Source organism: Macaca nemestrina, chromosome 3 (genome assembly GCF_043159975.1).
Source record: "Macaca nemestrina isolate mMacNem1 chromosome 3, mMacNem.hap1, whole genome shotgun sequence".
NCBI classification, from domain to species: Eukaryota; Metazoa; Chordata; class Mammalia; order Primates; family Cercopithecidae; genus Macaca; species Macaca nemestrina.
Genome location: NC_092127.1, coordinates 16382636 through 16403374, shown reverse-complemented (window position 1 = coordinate 16403374; position 20739 = coordinate 16382636). Strand labels below are relative to the sequence as shown.

Here is a 20739-nt window from a genome sequence, read left to right as displayed (position 1 = left end):
TGTTGAGTTTAAGGAACCCTAAATACAATTGAGAATGTTTAGTAGGCAATTGATTAAATAGACCTGGAGCTTAGGAAAAAGCCTGGTCTAGAGAATTAGTTCATCAACCAATCAACTCAATATCAAATAATCTCAACTAAATAACTAATAGAGTTATTCAACTAAATGATAGCTGAAGTCATGGTTGTACCACCAAGAAGTTACTGTGGTCTTACTGTGTGCCAGGCATTTCACACATCTGAACTTGTTCACTCTCCTTCCAACCCTATGAAGTAGGTACTATTATTAGTCCCATTTTATAAATGGGGGAACATCAGAGATGCCAGGTAACCTGCCCCAAATCACACACACAGCCAGAAAATGGCAAGACCCTGGCAGTGTATTTCTAGTGTCTTTGTTTCCCACCATTATGCTGTACTGCCCCTTAGAATAGATTATAGAGTTCATGATGGGACTGAGAGCAGAATCATTTAAGGGTTGGGTTGAGAACTGGGAAGGAAACTGACAAGAGGTAGGCAAAGAAGTAGGGGAAAAATTAGGAGAGTGTCATCATAGAAGTTAAAGGAAGAGTATTTCAAGAGAATGGAGGTGAGTGGAAGGCTGCTGATGACAGCAGTGTTGAAAGAACCACACATGCACACCCTGATATGAAGGTAGGCAGAGCAAAGTGAAGGTCAATACAACCAGAAGCAGTTCCAGCCCTGACAGAGGTCAAATCTCTGCTTGGTCTCTATTTCACTGAAGCTGGAGCAAGTGGCATGGACTTCAGGAAGGGAGATGAGAGGTGTGTGTGCAATGGACTGCACATTTCCTTTGCATATTTATAGTCTGCTATGAGTCTTACTAAATAAAGATGATGCCATACACAGATGGAGTTAATTTGTTTGCATGATTTAAATGTATAGAAATATGTGAATATGAGGAGGAAAATGGAAACTAGCCTTTATTCCACTTTAAGAGCTATCTGTCCTGTTTACCTCAGGTAGATCTAAACCAGAGGTATGGTGCCAAGGCAAATCAACATTCCCTGTAGATGGATCCTCTCTTTACTCTGTTTTACTCTTATTTCCCTGTGTGTCTAATTCTGTCTAAATTTCCCTTATTGTGTTGCTCATTTTTTCTCCTTGTTTCTGAATTCATAGCTGCTCAAAATAGTTGATTCATTTTTATATTCAGCAACACTGAGATCCATACAATATGCTTGGCGTTGTGCTTATGAATGCTGGCTGTAAGTGGCACACAGCAGCTCTTGGTAATTATCTAATTGTCTCTGGATCATGTTCTGAGCCACTTAGGAAAGTTTTCCCCTAAGAAGCACATTTCGACCCTGGCCTCCAAATCCCTTGTGTTTTCAAACATGTGTTTATTACTAGCTGGACTTCCTATCATTTCTAGGAAGAATTATTAAACATTATCGAACTTATAATTGCTTGTCATTCATCCTGATGTCCATTACATGGAGTTTTCCATTTGAGAAGGAGTTGAATTGCAAACCAAGGCCTGCAATCACAGAGTCTGCCTTTGTGGCTTTTAATTTGTGGCCCAAATCTGAAACCACTCTTAGTTTTCCTGTACGTGGAGCCTTAAGGCCTTTTTGTTTTCTTTCCTGATGGGCTGTTACTCAGACCTCTTATCGAACCCGCTTTATGTAGCTTTGAAGACCACCCTGTTTCTTTGAGATGGCCTCAGGAGCCTCCCAAAGTAAACCTTTTATGTGACATAGAGCTTCTATTTTAAGTAAAACCATACAAATGTAATGTACACATTTCCAGAAAATAAGTCCAGCTATGTATTTTTATGTGATGATGATGACGATGGTGGTGAGGATGATGATGATAATGATTATGTGTCTGTTTATTTCTAAAGGTATATGTTGTCACTCTTAGGTGCAATCAGGTTTGTTAGAAATAGAAAATCCTCACAAATTAGTGATAAGACCGATTCATGAGTAGAGAAACATTTTATACAGAATTTAAGCAATTACATTCAAAGTACTGAAATTAAATTTGTAAAGGGATCTAATTAGTATTTTTTTTAAAAAAAAAAACCTCCCAAAATTGAAAAATAAAGAAAAACACCAAAAACAGCCAAATCCTTCGAATCAGATGAAGTCTCAAGAGATGTCTCAGATACAAATAATTTCAGATATCAGACATCTTAAGCTTGTGAGAAAAAAAAAAAAGGAACGTGCGTTAGTTCTTCCTCTGATGTCCACCTGGGAGCTCATGCATTCGCCCTAATTTAGAATCTGCTCCTCCTCTGTTCCATGATTGACCCCTTTCTCTCATTTCCCTCAGGCTTGACTCCTTCTGGGCTCACCAAGGCTGGCAGTATGGGGAGAAGCAGCAGCTGGTTTCAGCCTTCACAGCTCACATCTTCCCAGGACAGAGGTAGGACTTGTTTTATGTGAGTATCCTTGACAAAAGGGGCCTCAAAATAATTGCACTTATTGAAAACTAACTGACAATATGCTTGTTGAAATAGTGATGAACTGAAGACAAAATTACCTCTTAAAACTACCTTTAAAATCTTTCATCAGTTAAAAAGAAACAAGCTATTTTACTAACTTAACTATGTTTGAACTCAGTAAAAGAGTTTCCTCTTCGATTAAAACTATTTAAAGTTTCCCTTAAGATATCCACAGAACCTGGGACGTTTATGCTTAGAATGGTTTTTGCAAGTGGGTTGAACAACATAACCTCTATTACCCAAACTTAGCTTTGTGTTGCTGAAGTGAGACTCAGGAAAACAGATTCTACTGAGGAATCATCAGTGAGGCCCTTGAAGAGACAGCAGAATCACCAGATAGCTGTTGTGTAAGAGGATGAGCTGATGCTACCTCCCCTGCAGGGAGAGAAATGCTTCCATGAGGCATTCATATTGGAATGCAGTTTCGATGGTATGATGTACTTGGGAATGGCTAGGATTCCCAGATGGGCAACCCTGGCTATAATGGGGATAGCCAGGAGAGTCTTATTAGTCAGAATATCAAACACAAGCTCTCTTTCACCTGGGCATAGAAAGTAAGGCAGCCCCCTTCCCCTGCGCCGCCCCGGGAGTGCTGGGCTTTTTAACAGAATTGATACACAGAGATTGTAAGGATACTCATGTAACCATGAGTACCATGATTTTAAATACTGCAGAAATAAAGTCAGAAAAATGAACATCAGGAGAGACCTGTGTCCAAGAAAACTATCCACTTTTAGGAGCCCATGGAATAGTCAGAATGAATGGTAATGTTAATATGAAAATAAACTTTGGCAGGAAAAGAGGCCAAGAAGGAAAGGAACATGAAAATAACCTTTTTAGTTTCCTGGCAGTCTCTGAGGGGCATTGGACTGGTCCATGGAATCACAGCCCAGAGTCCAGCAATAATTTTATGATTTGTTGGAGACAACCTACTCACTTACCAAACCTAGAAAGATGGAAAGATTGACTAAGTGTGTCAACGTGTATTCTTTTGTAGGTCCTGAGTTATTGCCCTAATCTTCTCGAAGTTGTTTCACAGAGACAAGCATCTGGTGAGTTCATAATGTTAATGATAATAGCAATGATCACTAGTAATAATAATGCTATTAACTACATTGCTAAGTGTACTAAACATTTTACAAATGTTGTCTTATTTAGTACACGCAACTTACTTACATGAGGTAGTTTCCAGACGGGGGAACTGGGGTTCAAAAAAATTAAGCACTTGGCCAAGATCACACAGTTGATAAGTAGTGGAGCACAAGCTGGAAACCAAGACAAAACTGTGCTCTTAGCCTGCTGCCACAATAAATAGTAAAAAAAAAAAAAAAAAAATAGAATGAGAAATTAGAGAACCTAAAATAACAGTACCTTTTTAAAAAATCGTAGCCCATAATTTGAGTGTGCATGAATCACACCTGCTCTCTGTGAGCCACAGAGTCCTCTCTCTTACTGTGTTTCCTCCATCCATCTTCTGTTCATATTTGACTTGAAACAGTTCTTACGTGGACAGTCAGAAACTTAAATCAGCTGAATGGTGTTTTCTACAAAGTCAGATATGGAAAGTTGCCAAAATATCAGTCCTTGGGACAGAGGTTTTAGGTGACTATAATTCTAGGAGTAAAACCAGTCACTCAGTAAATATTTGTTAAATGAATGAATGAGTCAATGAATAAATGAGTGAGGGTATTAGGTTCTTAGGAGAGGAGAGGTTCTTGGGAAGTAATCATTCATAATTATTTATTGTGTGTCTGCTGTGTACCATGAATGATGTTGCGGTGTCGCTGAAGGCGAAGTTCAGCTACTGATCACCACTCCTTCCTCAAGGTCCTCTCCAAAGCACAAGCTACTTGGCCAGCCTGGCTACTGAGTCCTACTGTAAACCCTCAGTCTTCTCCCTTGTAAAATAAGGGGTTTAATTGTTTGTTTTTATTGCTCCTTCTACTTATCATTTTTCTATGAGTATATGCTTCTAAATATCATTTTTAAACAAACATTTTTATTTTAGAATAGTTTTTGGTTTACAGAAAAATTGTTAGCTTAATACAGAAACTTCCTGTATACCCTATACCCAGTTTCCTCTATTATTTAACTCTTACATTAGTGTGGTCCATTTTTTATAATTAATAAATCTACATCAATACATTATTATTAACTAAAGTTCATGCTTTATTTATTTTTAGTTAGTTTTTACCTTTTTCTGTTGCAGGATCCCCTGCCCAGAACACCACATTACATTTAGTTGTAGTGTCTCTTCAGGCTCCTCAGTGTCTCCGAAATTCCCTGTTTTTGATGACTTTGATTGTTTTGAGGAATACTGGTGAAGTATTTTGTAGAATGTCTCTCAACTTAGATCTTTCTAATATTGGTCTTATGATTAAACTTGGGTTATGTGTTTGTAGAAAGAGGACCACAAAGTTAAAGTGCCGTTTCCATCACGTCATATCACACATGGACAAAAAAGTCAGGAACATGACTTAATCACTATTGATTTAACTTCAATCACCTGGCTCAAGTCGTTTTCGTTATGTGGCTCCACTGCACATTTACTCTTTTTCTCCCTCTTTCCATAGTACACTCTATGGAGGGAAGTCCCTATGCATGGTCCATATGTAAGGAGTGGGGAGTTATACTCTACCCCTTTGAGGGCAGAGTAACTACATAAATTTTTGGGAATTTTTCTTCACATGAAATTTGTCCATTGTTGCTTATTTATTTACTTGTATTAGGATGAACTCATGTATATTTATTCTATACTTTGGATTATTTTATACTTTGGATTAAAATATTCCTTGCTCAAACTGTCCCAGCTTTTGCCTTTAGAGGCTCCTTTCGTTGCCTCTTGTGTCTCTATGGCATGCCCCATCAAGGTCGTGGTTTTTGTTTTTGAGTACTTTCTTCCTTTCTGGCACTAAAAGATTGCTCCAGGCTCATCTTGTGTATTTCCTGTCCCAGTACTATAATCAGCCATTTCTCCAAGGAGCCCTAGTTCCTTTCATTGAAGAATAAATTAGAAACCAAGATCTGGGAGGTAGGTGTGCTCATTTGTACTGGTGTGTCATAGCTTCTCATTCCTCTCAGCTGACAGAGCAAGGAAATATACTGTGTATACCAACCTATGTAAATACACGTATCTATAAATATTGCTATGCATAACTGTCTGTATCTATTATAACCTAAACATGAGTTTATACTGATAGCTCCAACTCTAATCCATTACTACATGAATCATTTGAGCCTCCTCCTCTTGCTCATCTGTAACCTCCTGCTCCAGCAGTGGGAACCTAACTCCTACCATCAGCCACTTATTTAATCGTTCATTTCCAGTATACACATATAGCAGCATCAGAATTGTTAACACATACCTCATGGTAAACAATTTTATCAACTGGAATACAGTGTTTATATACAGCATCTTTTACCTTTAGTTTGACAGACTCCACTCATTTCCAGAGTTACATAGGTCTGCAACTTCCCCCTCACTACACCTTTCAGTGAGGTTGTTTCATACATGAGTAATAAAGTTAGATTGTTTTGTCACATTCTGTTTTCATTGTTCAACCTCCTAAATAATTGTTCATAATTTGCATGCATTAAGGTTCAGTCTTTGTGCTGAAAAGGTCTATGGGTTTTGACAAGTGCATAGTTTCTTGTACATACCATTATATTATGACACAGAATCGTCTCTCTGCCCTAAAATATCTCCTGTGCTTTACCTATTCAAACCTCCCCTCCCTCCTACCCTGAACTCCTGGTAGCCATTGATCTTTTAACCATCTCTATAGTTTTACCCCTTCTAGAATGTCATATAATTGGAATCATGTAGTATGTAGCCATTACATACTGGCTTTTTTCACTTAGCAATATACATTTAAGATTCATCTATGTATTTTCATGGCTTGATAATTTATTTTTATCACTGAATAATATTCCATTGTATCGATATACTAGTTTGTTTATACTTTCACTTGTTGGAGGACATCTTAGTTGCTTACAGTTTTTGGAAATTAAGAACAGAAGTGCGCTCTGGGCATGGAGGCTCATGCCTGTAATCTCAGCACTTTGGGAGAATGAGATGGGCGGATCATCTGAGGTCAGGAGTTTGAGACCAGCCTGGCCAACATAGTGAAACCCTGTCTCTACTAAAAATACAAAAATTAGCCAGGCATGGTGGTACATGCCTGGGACCCCAGCTTCTCAGGACGCTGAGACAGAAGAATTGTTTGAACCTGGGAGGTGGAGGTTGCAGTGAGCTGAGATCGTGCCACTGTACTCCAGCCTGGGCGACAGAGCGAGATCCATCTCAAAAAAAAGAATACAGGTGCTGGGGCTGGACACAGTGGTTCACACTTGTAATCCCAGCACTTTAGGAGGCCGAGGTGGGCAGGTCACCTGAGGTCAGGAGATTGAGACCAGCCTGACCAACATGGTGAAACCCCATCTCTACTTAAAATACAAAAAAAAAAAAAAAAAAAAAAAAAAAATTAGCCGGGCATGTTGGCAGGCACCCTGTAGTCCCAGCTACTGGAGAGGCTGAGGCAGGAGAATCACTTGAACTTGGGAGGTGGAGGTTGCAGTGAGCCGAGATAGCACCACTGCACTCCAGCCTGGGCAACAGAGTGAGACTTTGTCAAAAAAAAAAAAAAAGAATAGGGGTGCTATAAACATTTGTATGCAGGTTTTATGTGGACATAAGTTTTCAATATCTTTTTAACATTTATTTTTCAGGCCAATTAAAATCATAATTTGTAGTAATCTAACCTTTATATGGCTTCTCAAATATAGCTACCTTAAAAATAATAAACACATTCATATAATAAATCCATCCAGAATCAGATACCATTTTATATAAAAGTGTGAACAATGAATCTGCAATTATTTTGTGGAATAAGATAACTTTAGGACAGTTTAGAAGTATTTCATTTAACATTCTTTGAAATTTGAGCAGACCTGTGGTCTGTGGAAGTTGTTTCTTTTACATTGCAAACAGGGAAATTTATAGGTGTTAAATTTGCTATAAAATTTTTCCTTTATTGATTCTTTACTAATAAAACATATTAAAATTATATGTCTGGAAATCTAAATAGAAGCATTTTCAAATTGAAATAATAAAAACCACACAGTATTAGATAACTAAAACTTGCTCCCTTTATGTGAATACATATCAGATAGGACACATGAAATGCCAGGATATAGGCAATGATGATATTTTCTCTGGATATTTAATCTCTAAACACATGAACTATATTACATACAGTATAATCCTGTTGAAATATAACTTGTTATTCCAGAGGATTGGGTATGTGTTAGAGAGTCACCTCTGTCCACTGAAAGCTTAAAGCATAGTAACAATTCTACAAACAAAACCACACCTTTCTATAACACTGTCTTCTATCAAACGACAATTTGATCAAATTAATCTTTGCCTTTAATACTAATATTCTAAATAAGCCTCCTTCTTTGGGGATGAATTAACAAAAATTGCCCCCAGATTGTTACCACCTTACAGAATTTTTACTCTGCTTCCTCACGCTATGTTAGTGACTTGTGTTGATTGGTCCAGGATGGCTCAAGTGTAAATATCTTGACATCAGAAAGATTTAACAATTTTAAGTGGTTTATTGTGTGTCTTAAGCTATCTTATGTCTATGGTTTATTTTATGTCTTAAGTTGCTTTATGTAAAATATTTGAGAAAATAGAGAAGGAGAAGTATCAGTGAGAATGAAGGGTTTAAGAATATCACATAAGTTCAATGTCTTTCCCCTCACCATAGAGATTTTGACCATTTTAGTGTGGGAAAATTAATGAGTCTGCCAGGCGCAATGACTCACGCCTGTAATCCCAGCACTTTGGGAGGCCGAGACGGGCGGATCACGAGGTCAGCAGATCGAAACTATCCTGGCTAACACGGTGAAACCCCGTCTCTACTAAAAATACAAAAAAAATTAGCCCGGCGTGGTGGCGGGCGCCTGTGGTTGCAGCTACTCCGGAGGCTGAGGCAGGAGAATGGCGTGAACCCAGGAGGCGGAGCTTACAGTGAGCCGAGTTCGCCCCACTGCATCCAGCGTCTCAAACAACAACAACAACAACAACAAAACAAACAAAACAAACAAAACAAAACAAAAACAAAAAAAAAAAATGAAAAGAAAGGAAAATTAATGAGTCTAAAGCTATCTCAGAAAATGATGGGATTTTCTTTCCCGACTTAAAAGGTTCTGAGATTTCTCCATTAGAATCCTGCCTCACTGAGAGGTGAGGACTTTTTAACCAATAAGCCTGGAGGTTTTAGGGCTTTAGTTTAGCATAATTCCTGGGAATGTGATTCTCCCTGAAGCAAATCACATGTTATGATGCATTAGATGGGAGCTTCTGTGGTAGACCATGTCCCTTTTAACATTATAACAGGGGAAATCTTCCTTCTACCTCTTTTTTCATACCCCTTCCCTATGTAACAGAGGGCCCCTTAGCTGCCTCTCCTGTTCTAGGATCTCTTTCTGTCCTTTGCTTTTCATCTTTCTCTCTCTTTCTCCATCTCTCTTCCTATCCTTTTGCTCCCATGAAACTATCTGTGCTATGCTCTGTATCCTTCCAGGTTGTGACTCATGTCCCATTTGAAGCTGGAGAAGCAGCAATATAGACTAAGACATGAATTCCCTGGATCTTCATTGGTAGTTCTCTGCATACTTTTTTTTTTTTTGAGACAGAGTCTCGCTCTGTCACCCACGCTGGAGTGCAATGGCGCAATCTCAGCTCACTGCAACCTCTGCCTCCCAGGCTGAAGTGATTCTCCTGCCTCAGCTTCCCGAGTAGCTGCAATTACAGGCATGCGCCACTATGCCCAGCTAATGTTTGTATTTTTAGTAGAGACAGGGTTTCACCATGTTGCCCAGGCTGGTCTTGAACTCCGGACCTCAAATGATTCATCTGCCTCGGCCTCCCAAAATGCTGGGATTACAGATGTGAGCCACTGCGTCTGGCCCCCCTGCATACTCTTAAGTATGCCAATATTAGGTGAGTGGATATACATGTCTCTGGAAAAAGAACATTCTGTGGTCTTACAATGGTTGTTCTTTTCAGTATCCTCCTGACATGGCAAAATAAACTTACCGAGTGCCAAAGATCCTCCAGGAGGAAAGGGATGAAGACCTGGGTTAGGGATCTCCATCCCATTTGAGATTCAACCTAGGTAAAACTTTCTAAAGGGCTAAGATAGCCCTGACTAAGGTCTCCCAAGAAGAGAGAGTCTGGCTCAGTGACAGTTTCAACTGAGCCTCGAGGTTTGTGGGGACAGCTTGTTCTAGATCCTGTGTGTAGCTGTGGTTAGAAGCCCAATTATACCCAGCCACTTTGGCAAAGCTGTCGTGTTTAGGGAACAGTGGCTGATTGTGTGAGTGTAAATCCAATAAGCTGTTGCCTTGGGAGTCCATATGCACAGTGCTACCCTGCTGCCTGCGCAGTGTTCCATAGCAGCAAGGCCAAGCAAGACAAGGACTCACTGAAGCCTGATGGAACCAGTTTTCAACAGTGACATTGTATAGAAGTGATGTTTAAAACCAGAACCTGTTAATGGACTGGTCACATGGACTTCTGAAAGAAGACTACTATCTTTGAACTAAGTTAATTCCCAGGTTTCTGTACAACAGAGAGAATGAAGGTTCCTTAAGAAAGTGAAACCAAATTACCTACTATATGGAGGAATGGAGGCTTAAGCAAGGAATTGGAAAAATAAAGAGAGATGCCCAAATTTTTCATCCTAAACTGATACAGATCCCTACAGATTATATTTAATATGCTAATTCACTATGAATCTCTAAGAGCTGAAGGGTTTGCTAAATTTGTTTGACTACTGAACTTTTTAAAAACTCAATATATCTCAAGAGACTGGATTCCAAGGAACACTTTATAATTATATAGTTATATATTAGTTATAATAGAAAAGTTATAATAGAAAATGATTCTCCAGTGACAGAATTTTAGATATTAGGTCATGACAAAGGAGTAGCACATGGGGAGCAGAGGCCCTTTCCTGGCACCCACCCATATAGTTGTTTGACTATCTCAGCGTAGACTAGTTCCATGGTTTTGTGCTGTTAATCGTGTTGCTCTAGTGACTCTAACCCAAGGAGGGCAGAGTGTGCAGTGAGACAGTGCTGAGATGGGATTCCAACTTTCTCCTTAGCTCCATCTATCATTATTAGCCTTTGAATAATGCCCACCACCTGCAATTGCTCATTGGCTACATGAGAGTAGGGATTTCCTGTTTTATTGTCTTATGCATCCTCAGTGTCTAGAACTGTGCCAGACACCATTTAAGTATTCAATAACTATTTGTCAAATGAATGGACTTCTGATCTAACACTGTCCTGGCAAAGACACTAAAAGCCTAACTTAACCATTTCTTTTGTACAGTTTGTACTTTGTGGCTACAGAGATTCAGGAAGTATAAGAACAGTGATGACTTGGAACTACTGACTAGGTTTGGTGGGCCCAGTCCTCAGCAGCAAACAGTAAATAATGTTTTATTTGTAAATCAAGTAAAACTTATCTTTTCTCAGGTTGGATCAACCCAGAATTGGGGTCAGGGGTACAGCCATCTCAAACCACATCAGCTGAATCACCATCTCCCTAGTTCCACATTGCTCAATCTGAGGACAAATTGCAACATATTTAGCAACCTATATGGTGGCATATGTTTTATAAATAAATGTATTTCTATAAATCTGTATATAAATAAAAATTAAAAATATTTCCTTTCTATTCTTTAAACTAAACTATGTATCACGAAACTTTATAGTGTAATGTAGCTTACAAGGCAACATTTTCATCAAATCATTCTAATAATTTTTAAATCATTATCGATTTTTAGAAATTACTGGTATGGTCTTATGTTTGATAAGCTCTCACTAAACTAAATGCTGCTTGTCTCTAAGCTATAGTTGTACGGAGGAAACTGTACTAAATGCGTCCAGTGGCTTCTCCTTGTGTAGATGGTTATCAGGTGTGGGCCCGGGCACATGCCTCAGCAGGAGAGTGATTGGGTGGGGTGCCCATCGTATTTAGAATGCTAATGTTTCTCACGTCATCTGTACCCAGAGAACTTTTGCTTCTGCCCCATCTGCAACACTGTCACCAGCCCAACTTGTTCTGCTACTCCTGCCAACCCTGGACCCCTCCTGAGCAGCAAGTAGGCACTGCGCCTGTCCCAGCTTCCACCTTGGTCTTAGCTCATGCTGCCCAGTCCAGATGCACCAGTCCCAAGTCCCAAAACCGCCCATGCAGTGGCCACTGCATGATGTCATTTGGTGGCATGTGGTCTAACTTAAGCTACTTACCAACCATCAGGGCAGAATTTCCAATTTCAACCTGCAGTAACATCATGCCTGTGTGTACTGGCTGAATATCAGCCATGGCCCCGTCTCTTCTGAGTAGTTCTGCAAATCTCAAGGCCTTCTCTCATATTTATGTTCGAACAAGCCCATGAATGCCGTTTTCTTCTATCTCATGATCCCTACCATTTTTTCTTCTGTTTCTCACCTCCATAAAATGGCTCCCATGTTGATGCATTGATTCCTGGAAGGAGCTTCTGTTTTGCTTTGCCTCTTAACATCACTCAAGTGATGCTGCCCTGGCTGATACTCTGTTTCTGAGCTGAAGCAGGAGAAAATCCCCTCCGTTGGCCTGAGTGGCCCGTGATCTCCAGCCCAAGGCTGCCTCATGCTCTTTGTGACTTACTCCTTGCTATAATCCAGAGTCTGTGGATGATCACATCAGAAAACAACATCAGTTTACTGTTGCCTCCCACTGCTCACCATCTTCTGAATTAAGACTGCACATTCTGGCTCTTTGCCCCGGGTAATTTTTTTTCCCAATAACTTGGGAGCTTTGATTCCTAGTGGCTTAGGAGAGTTGTTCTTCACACAGCTGGGCACAAGAAGCAGCCAGTTGAGTGGTACCAAGGCATGAAGGCTGAAAACCTCGCAGGTGAATTGGATCTGCATCCCAGGTTGAGAATCTCCAGTTTAGGAGTCTCTTTTGAGTCCTAAAGGAAATACTCAATTTCTCCCATCTGTCAGGCCCCTGCTACATCTACCAACATGTGCAATGGGATTAGTTCTTAAGAAATTCATATACAGCTTAGATTGTTGCTCAGAGACTCCTGCCACTCTGTGAACAACCACCCTTATGGATACTGATGCACAATTTCCTTTGGGTTGATCTCATAAGTTGCATTTCCAAAAAAAAAAAAGAAAGAAAGAAAGAAAGAAAATAATAAGACCTCGACATCATAAGGAAACCACTTTTAGTTGCTCCATTTCCTGGAGCCTACAGCTGGCAAAATGCCTGGGACAAGATGTATTCAATTCAAGGCAAAGCAGAGTTGTTAGAAGAAGCAGATGGCCCACCTAAGGTGAAAAAATTACTTTCTTGTGAGGATAGGCGGGGCAGTTTATTCACCTCTTCCTCTAGGAAGGTGAGAACGTGTAGAGACAAAATAAATAAAACACATTACAAGCTCCTTCCACAGATGCACAGAACAATTGGTGCTGAACATGGCTGCAGGAGGCATCTTCCAGCCTCCAGGAGGGCTGTAGGAGCTTGTCATGCATGCATTAAAGTGTCCCCAGAACTCGAAAACTATTCCATCAGAGGAGCTAGTAAGAACCAACGAGTCACTGACAACAGCAACCATCAGTAACCATCTCTGAGAGCTGGTAATGAACAGCAACAAAGATTGGGGATAGTTCAGCTACTCGGGAGGCTGAGGCAGGAGAATGGCGTGAACCCGGGAGGCGGAGCTTGCAGTGAGCTGAGATCCGGCCACTGCACTCCAGCCTGGGCGACAGAGCGAGACTCCGTCTCATAAAAAAAAAAAAAAAAAAAAAAAAAAAATAGGTTGGGGATAGTTAAGATGAGCCAGGTAAAAAGGGTCAGGAAAATGACTGAATAGATTACAAGGCAGCAGGAACTGTGATCCATCTGAAGAAAAAGGGGAATCGCGTGAGTGGAGGTGTGGCAGCTAGATAATCTGCACATATTGAGGTAAGGGGAGGCCAGGCAGTGAGAATTTGTTGTGATTCTCTAACACTTTCCAGAGGAGAGAGACACGTTTCTTGGTAGCTACTCCTGTTCAGATAATCTAGAAAGTACATTTCATTCAGAAGTCTTCTCCAGTATCTGGATGCTGCACCCCTTAAGGTTATGAAATGTTTTTGCTCTGAATCCTTGTTCACAAGCAACATTCTGATCATGAATTTGGTCTCCCAGGTACCTTGATAATGGGCAGAATGTGTCCAAGATTGAGGAAACAAGTTTGGAGATCCTTGGAAAGACTTATTCTGTATTAAATGTGGGTTTTGTTTGAGAGTTTGGTTAGCACAGGTCAGTTTCAACCTAATCACCCAGCAACACAGACAAAATCCTCTCTTGGGACCTGCATGGCTGAGGGTCAGACCCCAGAACACTATGGCCACTCCTCTGTATTGCCATCCTGTGAGGCTCCACGGAGCAGCCTGGGCCTTCTTCCCTGACATTTGTGTCTGTTTAAATTTCACACAGTCAGTCCAGAAAGTCATCTCCCCACCAGTTTCTTTAAAATCAACAGAGGCTACTTCTAAGTAATGTTTTCTGTAATGCATCCTGGAGTCTCATAGCCCTGAACCTTAGGAAACGAGTTGCATCTCACACTCTGTAAGCATATACCCAAGTAGCAAACTTTCAGCTTCCTGCAGTGGTCCCTGCTGTCTTCTTTATCCTGATGAGGTGAGTCTTGGTGAGGCCACATGGTGACATACAGGGGATCCTTAAGCAAGGAGTGGGAAAGGAAAGGTTATGCTGCCACGCACAGCTCCAACCCCGAGTCCTCAGGCCCCCTGATCATGTCCTTTGAATGGGGGGTGGCTTGGGTTAAATGAAGAAAGGGGTGGGTGTTCTCATCTACAAGAGCAGAACTAGAAGGGTGCTTCTTGTCAGCTGTGTTCACAGCAGCTGTGGCTGGGTGCACAGCTTTCCCCATTTTCCCACTGTTGAAAAGAGTGTGTGCTTGTGTGGCTGGTGCTGGCATTCTCATCCCTGACTCTTGTAAAGGTGCCACATCATCACTTCAAGCACTCTCTCTTAGTTTTCTCCTCCCTAGCGTGTGAATAGTTGACATTGTGCACTCCTTGGTGGGCACTACGCACTTGCTTGCTATAGGACACTTATTCACTGGTATTTTGGTAGCAAGTAGATTTTGCCTGTTTCCAGAATAAGAGGGAAGCAGCAATGACCCAGCTCTGGAAATTATCTACCAGGTTCACATTCCATATATTGCCCTATATCCCTTGAAAACAGCAAATTTATGTGCAAAATAAAAACATGAATATCGCATATTAATTTCTTCTTCCCCCTGTTTGGAGAGTTGGCAGAAGGACTAATAAAGATGACTAGTGTGAATAGTCTCTCAAAATAGTCATTTCATAAATTGAATAGGAGATGCATTCACTGCAGCTGAGATTTATGAAGGTTCGGTGAGGTGGCAAAACAGGGTTTGCAATTCAGGATTTTATTGCCCTTAGGGGCTGTGGCTAATCTGTTGTGAAGCAAGGTTTCAGTTGGGTAAAGATTGAGTAACTAGAACAGAGATGCATTGTGTAACCCCTGTTTCCTTTTTATTTCTTGCAGACCAGTGAATATCCTAAGTCCCAAACTGTATGCCAGCTTAGTAGATTTAATTTTTGAGTGTTTTGTATCATGACAGCTCAGCATTTCTTGCAAAAAGTGGCCATAGATAACCATGGCCATTATATCAGTCTCTGTGCTGATGCTGAATTTGTCTGACACTCACACAAGGGCCTCTAAATAACCTTTTCTTTAAAGGGAAAGAGAATCGGCATTTACCAATTACTTATTCTGTCGCCAAATGACCTTTATTTCTCATGGCAAATCTGTGACATTGGTATTCCAGATATTTCACCTATCCTTGTTCTGGATAGGATTGAGGCTCAGAGAAATTAAATAGCTTGCTCAAGTTACTTAATTAAGAACCTTAGAAGCCTAAAACAAACATGATCTCTTCTGGTCAGTTTTATACAGGAGAAGTGAGGTTTCAGGATAAACCAGGCCTTTCTGCCTCAAATCTATTGCTCCTTCCACTGTGCTGTGTGGCTGCATGCACACCAGGAGTTGGAGAAATGCCATAGGGTTTTAAAGCACCACCAATAAAATCATGCGAAAGAAAACATATTTTGGAAAAAAAGGTTGATTGTCATATTGAAGCGCCCCACCGGCAAGTCTCTAGGAGGCCCCAGTAAGAGCAGCGTGTGTGTCCTGGGGTGTTTTGAGTACCTAGGAGGGCAGGGGACAGCAGTCTCCCCTCCCGCAGTGTAGATGAGCCGGGCAGGGATAGCAGCAATGCTGCCCCCGAAGTCATCTGCCATCTTCCAGTCAGTGGCCATAACGTTTTCCTAGTAATCTGAGTGTCATCTCTTACAATGTCTTATCCTGCTGAAAGCCTCTTTATTTAAACATTTGCCAATCGGAAGGGATTATGTCCCGACAACAACTTCCTCATTTCCATGCTCACTCACAGCTCAGACGCCTGTGCAGGGATCCTGTCTGCCATAAGAGCCTCCCAAACGATGCTCCCCGCTGCCAGCCACTCCTTGCGCCCATCTTGTGGCTGCTAGATATATCGTCCTACAGCACAGCTCTGATGATCTCATACCTCTGTTCAAAAGGAAGGAAGTTTCCAAATTTCAAAGTCCAGTGCCAGGCGTGGTGGCGCGCCTGTGGTCCAGGTGACTGAGGAGGCTGCGGTGGGAGGATCGCTTAAGCCCAGGAGCTGCAGGCTGCAGGGATCTATGATTGCGTCACTGCACTCCAGTCTGGGCAACAGAGTGGGACCCCATCTCTTAAAAATAATCAAAATAAATTATTTTAATTGTAAAAGTCTGAAACCAAATTTCAAAGTCAAACCTAGAAAGCGTCTAGTGCCATCCCCAGGCTCCTGGAGCCCTCTCCCTTAGTGTGATGGCCTAGGACTAGAGTTCTTGCTTTGTTTTTGGAAGCCATTTCCTCAGAGTGATGGTTTCTGAGGAACCATCAGCTTCAAGAGTTCTGCTTTATAAGATTATACACATAAGAAGAAAATATAAATAGCCTAGAACTCTCCAGATTTCATCACATCATCAAACCCCCCCCCACACACAATCACATCATCACACACACACCACACACACACACCAGACCACACACACAATCACATCATCACACACAACACACAAAATCACATCATCACACGCAACACACACACACACACACACACACACACACCCCCACACACACACAGAGCCTATGTCTTTTTCCATTTAGTTGTTATCTAGCGCCACCTGGTGTTAAAACTAAACAGCACCTCCGGAGAAAAAACAATCTACAGGCATGTTTTATCCCAAATTGAGGATCTTTAGCACTGAAGGAACTTTAGCGATCATTTAGACAGCTGCCTCATTTTATAGACTAGGAATATATGCAGAATTTAGAAACAGAATTGAATCCATAGTTCTTGAATTCCAGGCTCCTCAATTTTCCAGCATGCCCCAGTTGCCTCCTTAGCCTCCAAAGGAATTGGGCTAGAGTGATACCACCTTTGGAAAAAGACAAAAAAAGAATACTAGCATTTAATGATCCTTTATTATAAGCCAGTTATTGTGCTAAATGCATTTACAAACATGACCTCATGATCTCATCTGTTCTTCATAACTAGTCTCCCTCCCCTCCCTCCCCTCCCCTCCCTCCCTCCTTCCCTCCTTCCCTCCTTCCTTCCTTCCTTTTTATCAGAGAGGAGGTCTTGCTCTGTCATCCAGGCTGGAGTGCTGTGGTATGATCAGAGCTCACTGCAGCCTTCAACTCCTGGGCTCAAGCCTTGATCCTCCCACCACTTCAGCCCCTCAAGTAGCTGGGACTACAGGTGTGAGCCACTGCAGTAAGATGATCTTATTCTTGTTCCACAGATGAACAAAGTAAAATTTAGAGACCTGCAACATACCTTGGACCTGCAAATACTTTTACGTCTGTGTTTCTATAAGGACCTGTTCATTCCGGTTGTCTCAGTGGTCAGTGTGGATTGCCACATGAATAATTTGGTGGTGGCTTAAAAAACAAATATTTACTTCTTGCTCATGTTTCATGAGAGCTGCAGGTTGACTGTGGGTCAGCTGTAAGTCTGATGGGCTCAACTTGGCTGGATGAGTAATTTGGTGGTGGCAATTGGTATAGACCCTGAAATATAAAAGATAATGAGGAGCTCAATAAGGTCATATTGTATTATTTGTTCACAATTATTCAGTCCTTCCTTGCCTTTGCCATACTTCTGTGCAGACAGAATACATTGCCCTCCCTGCATTGACCTTGGACTTGGCCACTTCCTTTGGTTAATAAAATGTGTGTGGACTTGATATTTGCTGCCTGAGCAGAAGCTTTCAGTGGTGTGGTTTGGTGAGACCTACTTCAGCCTTGAACTCCCCCGTGAGAACAGCACACCTTAGAGAGTTGCTCTTCCTTCAGTCCTGGCTCCGGAAGAAGACAATACTTGTGGCTGAGTCGAATCCAGCAGAGCTGAGCCCAACAGAGTCACAGTTGACCCACAGTCAACCTGCAGCTTTCATGAAACGTAAGCAAGAAATAAATAGTTTGTAAAGCCATTGAGAATTTGGTGTTGTTTGTTGCTGCACCAAAAGCTGACCAGTACGGAGTTTGAACACAAGTCTGGTTGACTCCAAAACCTTTTTAGAAACTCTCTGTGAAAATGGACACTACTTCCAGGATGATGTCCAATATGGTTTGGCTCTGTTATCCCCACCCAAATCTCATGTCAAATTGTATTCTTCGGTGTTGCAGGAGGAGTCAGGTGGGAAGTGATTGGATCACCGGGGGGTTGACTTCCCCTTTGCTGTTCTTGTGATAGTGAGTTCTCATGAGATCTGGTTGTTTAAAAGCGTGTAGTACTTCCGCCTTCACTCTCTTTTTTCTTCTCTGGCCATATAAGACATGCCTGCTTCCCCTTCACCTTCTGCCATGATTGTAAGTTTCCTGAGGCCTCCCAGTCATGCTTCCTGTATAGTCTGTGGAGCTGTGACTCAATCAAACCTCTTTTCTTAATAAATTTCCCAGTCCTAGGTAGCTCCTTGTAGCGATTCGAGAACAGACTAATACAGTATCTAATTTAACTAATCTGAGAACCTACTAGTGTTAGTAGTTGCTGAGGCTCTTACCTCCTTCAAGGCTTTGCTGAATTCCACTCTCTCACTGATACTTATCCTGAGCACCTAATTTAATTCTGCCACCTACTTCTCCAGCTCTACCTCTTCTGTCAAGGGCCTTCTTCTGTACTTTTGATTCCCTTTACCTTACCTACTTTTTTCTCCTTTTGAAAGCACCTATTGGCCCGGCGCGGTGGCTCAAGCCTGTAATCCCAGCACTTTGGGAGGCCGAGGCGGGCGGATCACGAGGTCAGGAGATCAAGACCATCCTGGCGAACACGGTGAAACCCCGTCTCTACTAAAAATACAAAAAAAAAAAAAAAAAAATTAGCTGGGTGTGGTGGCAGGCGCCTGTAGTCCCAGCTTCTAGGGAGGCTGAGGCAGGAGAATGGCTTGAACTCGGGAGGTGGGGGAGATTGCAGTGAGCCAGGATCGCGCCACTGCACTCCAGCCTGGGCGACAGAGCGAGACTCCATCTCAAAAAAAAAAAAATAATAAAAAATAAAAAAAAAAAAGAAAGCAACTATTGCCTTCTAAAATACTCTACAATGCACTTACTTATCATGTTTATAGTTTAAATGTCTCCCTTGCTGAATTTTAAGAGGGAAAGGGTCTTGCGTGTTTTGTTTACTGCAATACTTTAAACAATGCTTGGCACATAGAAGGGGCTGAAAAATATTTTTTTATTAAATGAAAACACGTCTGAAAGAATGGCAGCTGTTGTATTTTGGTAACATGACCAGTAGAGGTCATAGATGAGTTCTTTAATTATCTTGGAGCTACAACTACTATGTCTGTGTATGCAAGGATCTATTCATTCTAGATGTCTCGGTGATCAGTGTGGATTACTACACGAACAATTTGGTGGTAGTGATTAGCGTCGATCATGAAAACTGCTGAAAGGTACACATTAATGATGCGTCAGATTGGCTTCCCCTTCATATATGACCTAGTCTTGGGAGCCAAGCAGAGAAAAAAAAAAAAAGAAAAGCAAGTAGAAAATAGGATGCAAGTTAGGGCAGAAAGTGTTGGCTTCAAAGCTATGTCTGTCTGTATAAATTGCTTGGACATGGAAGTTAAATTTAAATAATCAGAGAAGATAGTAAAATGTTTATTTTCAATCACAAGCTATTTGTTTAGATTAATAATACCTCCTCCCCAAAGTCTGCGTGAGTGCGTGAGCTGGGGCAGCACAGGAGTATATACTGATAAAGCCTGTTAATACCAGGACACTTGACTGGCTTTTTCCTCTTCCCTTTTACCACAAAAAAACAGCAAACCACAAATCACAAGCCATGATTCGGCCTGAGTGTGGTTTATTCTCTCTGGCTTGATTGCTCGTGCCTAAATGTCACAGTACGTAACCACAGATATGGAGGTATAAAGAAATGATGACTCTGGATCAGAAGCGAATACTTTCCTTTTGATTGCATATGGATTTTGATAGATTGATTAGTTCAAGGGTAAACATTTGAGAAGGAAGAAAATGTACTTTATTGATTGTCCCCCACGCATCAGGCACTGTGATAGCTACTTTCCCATGTCATCTCACTCCCTGAAGTGAACAGTGTCAAAGATAGCATCTAGAACTTAGTAGAAGCTCAGTAAATTGTCAAATGAGTCAGTGAACAGTAAATGACTCTTAGGAAGAAGCATCTGTTTCTCTGTTTCGGTTTGGTTTGTTTGAGCCGGGGCTGATTTGTTATATTTTTTATGCTTCTGTTTAGTGTTTTTTATTCATTACAGGCATCCATCTCCTGGGTCTGAAAAGTAAATAGAATGTGCTCCCTGTCACGAGACCCCGAAGGGTGGGCCTGGATGGAGAGCTAGGATAAGGAGATGCTAATTCTGGTCCTGCTCTGAAAATGAACCATTCCCTTTGATTATATATGATAAATCATTACATAATTCCTACCTTTTCTACTTCACAACATGTAGTGAGATAAATGTAAGATGCCATATTTGGAAGGTTATTGAGTTTTTAAATGGGAAAGTTAGTCAATAAATGGGAATTTAATGAAAAGGTTTGCATGA

The 20739-nt window shown here is 41.2% G+C and overlaps 1 long non-coding RNA gene across 5 annotated transcripts in view; it reads left to right on the top strand.

The window, feature by feature from the left end:
* LOC105466662 (uncharacterized) overlaps window positions 1-20739 on the top strand; it is a 113510-nt gene that overhangs the window by 15827 nt on the left and 76944 nt on the right. For 4 of the 5 annotated variants that reach the window (XR_011620812.1, XR_011620809.1, XR_011620808.1 and 1 more), the window contains exons 2-3: window positions 2298-2390; window positions 3467-3521. This is a non-coding gene — a long non-coding RNA (uncharacterized lncRNA). Of the gene's footprint in view, window positions 1-2297; window positions 2391-3466; window positions 3653-20739 lie in introns of those variants that run through there. The other variant, XR_011620810.1, reaches the window with a different exon arrangement.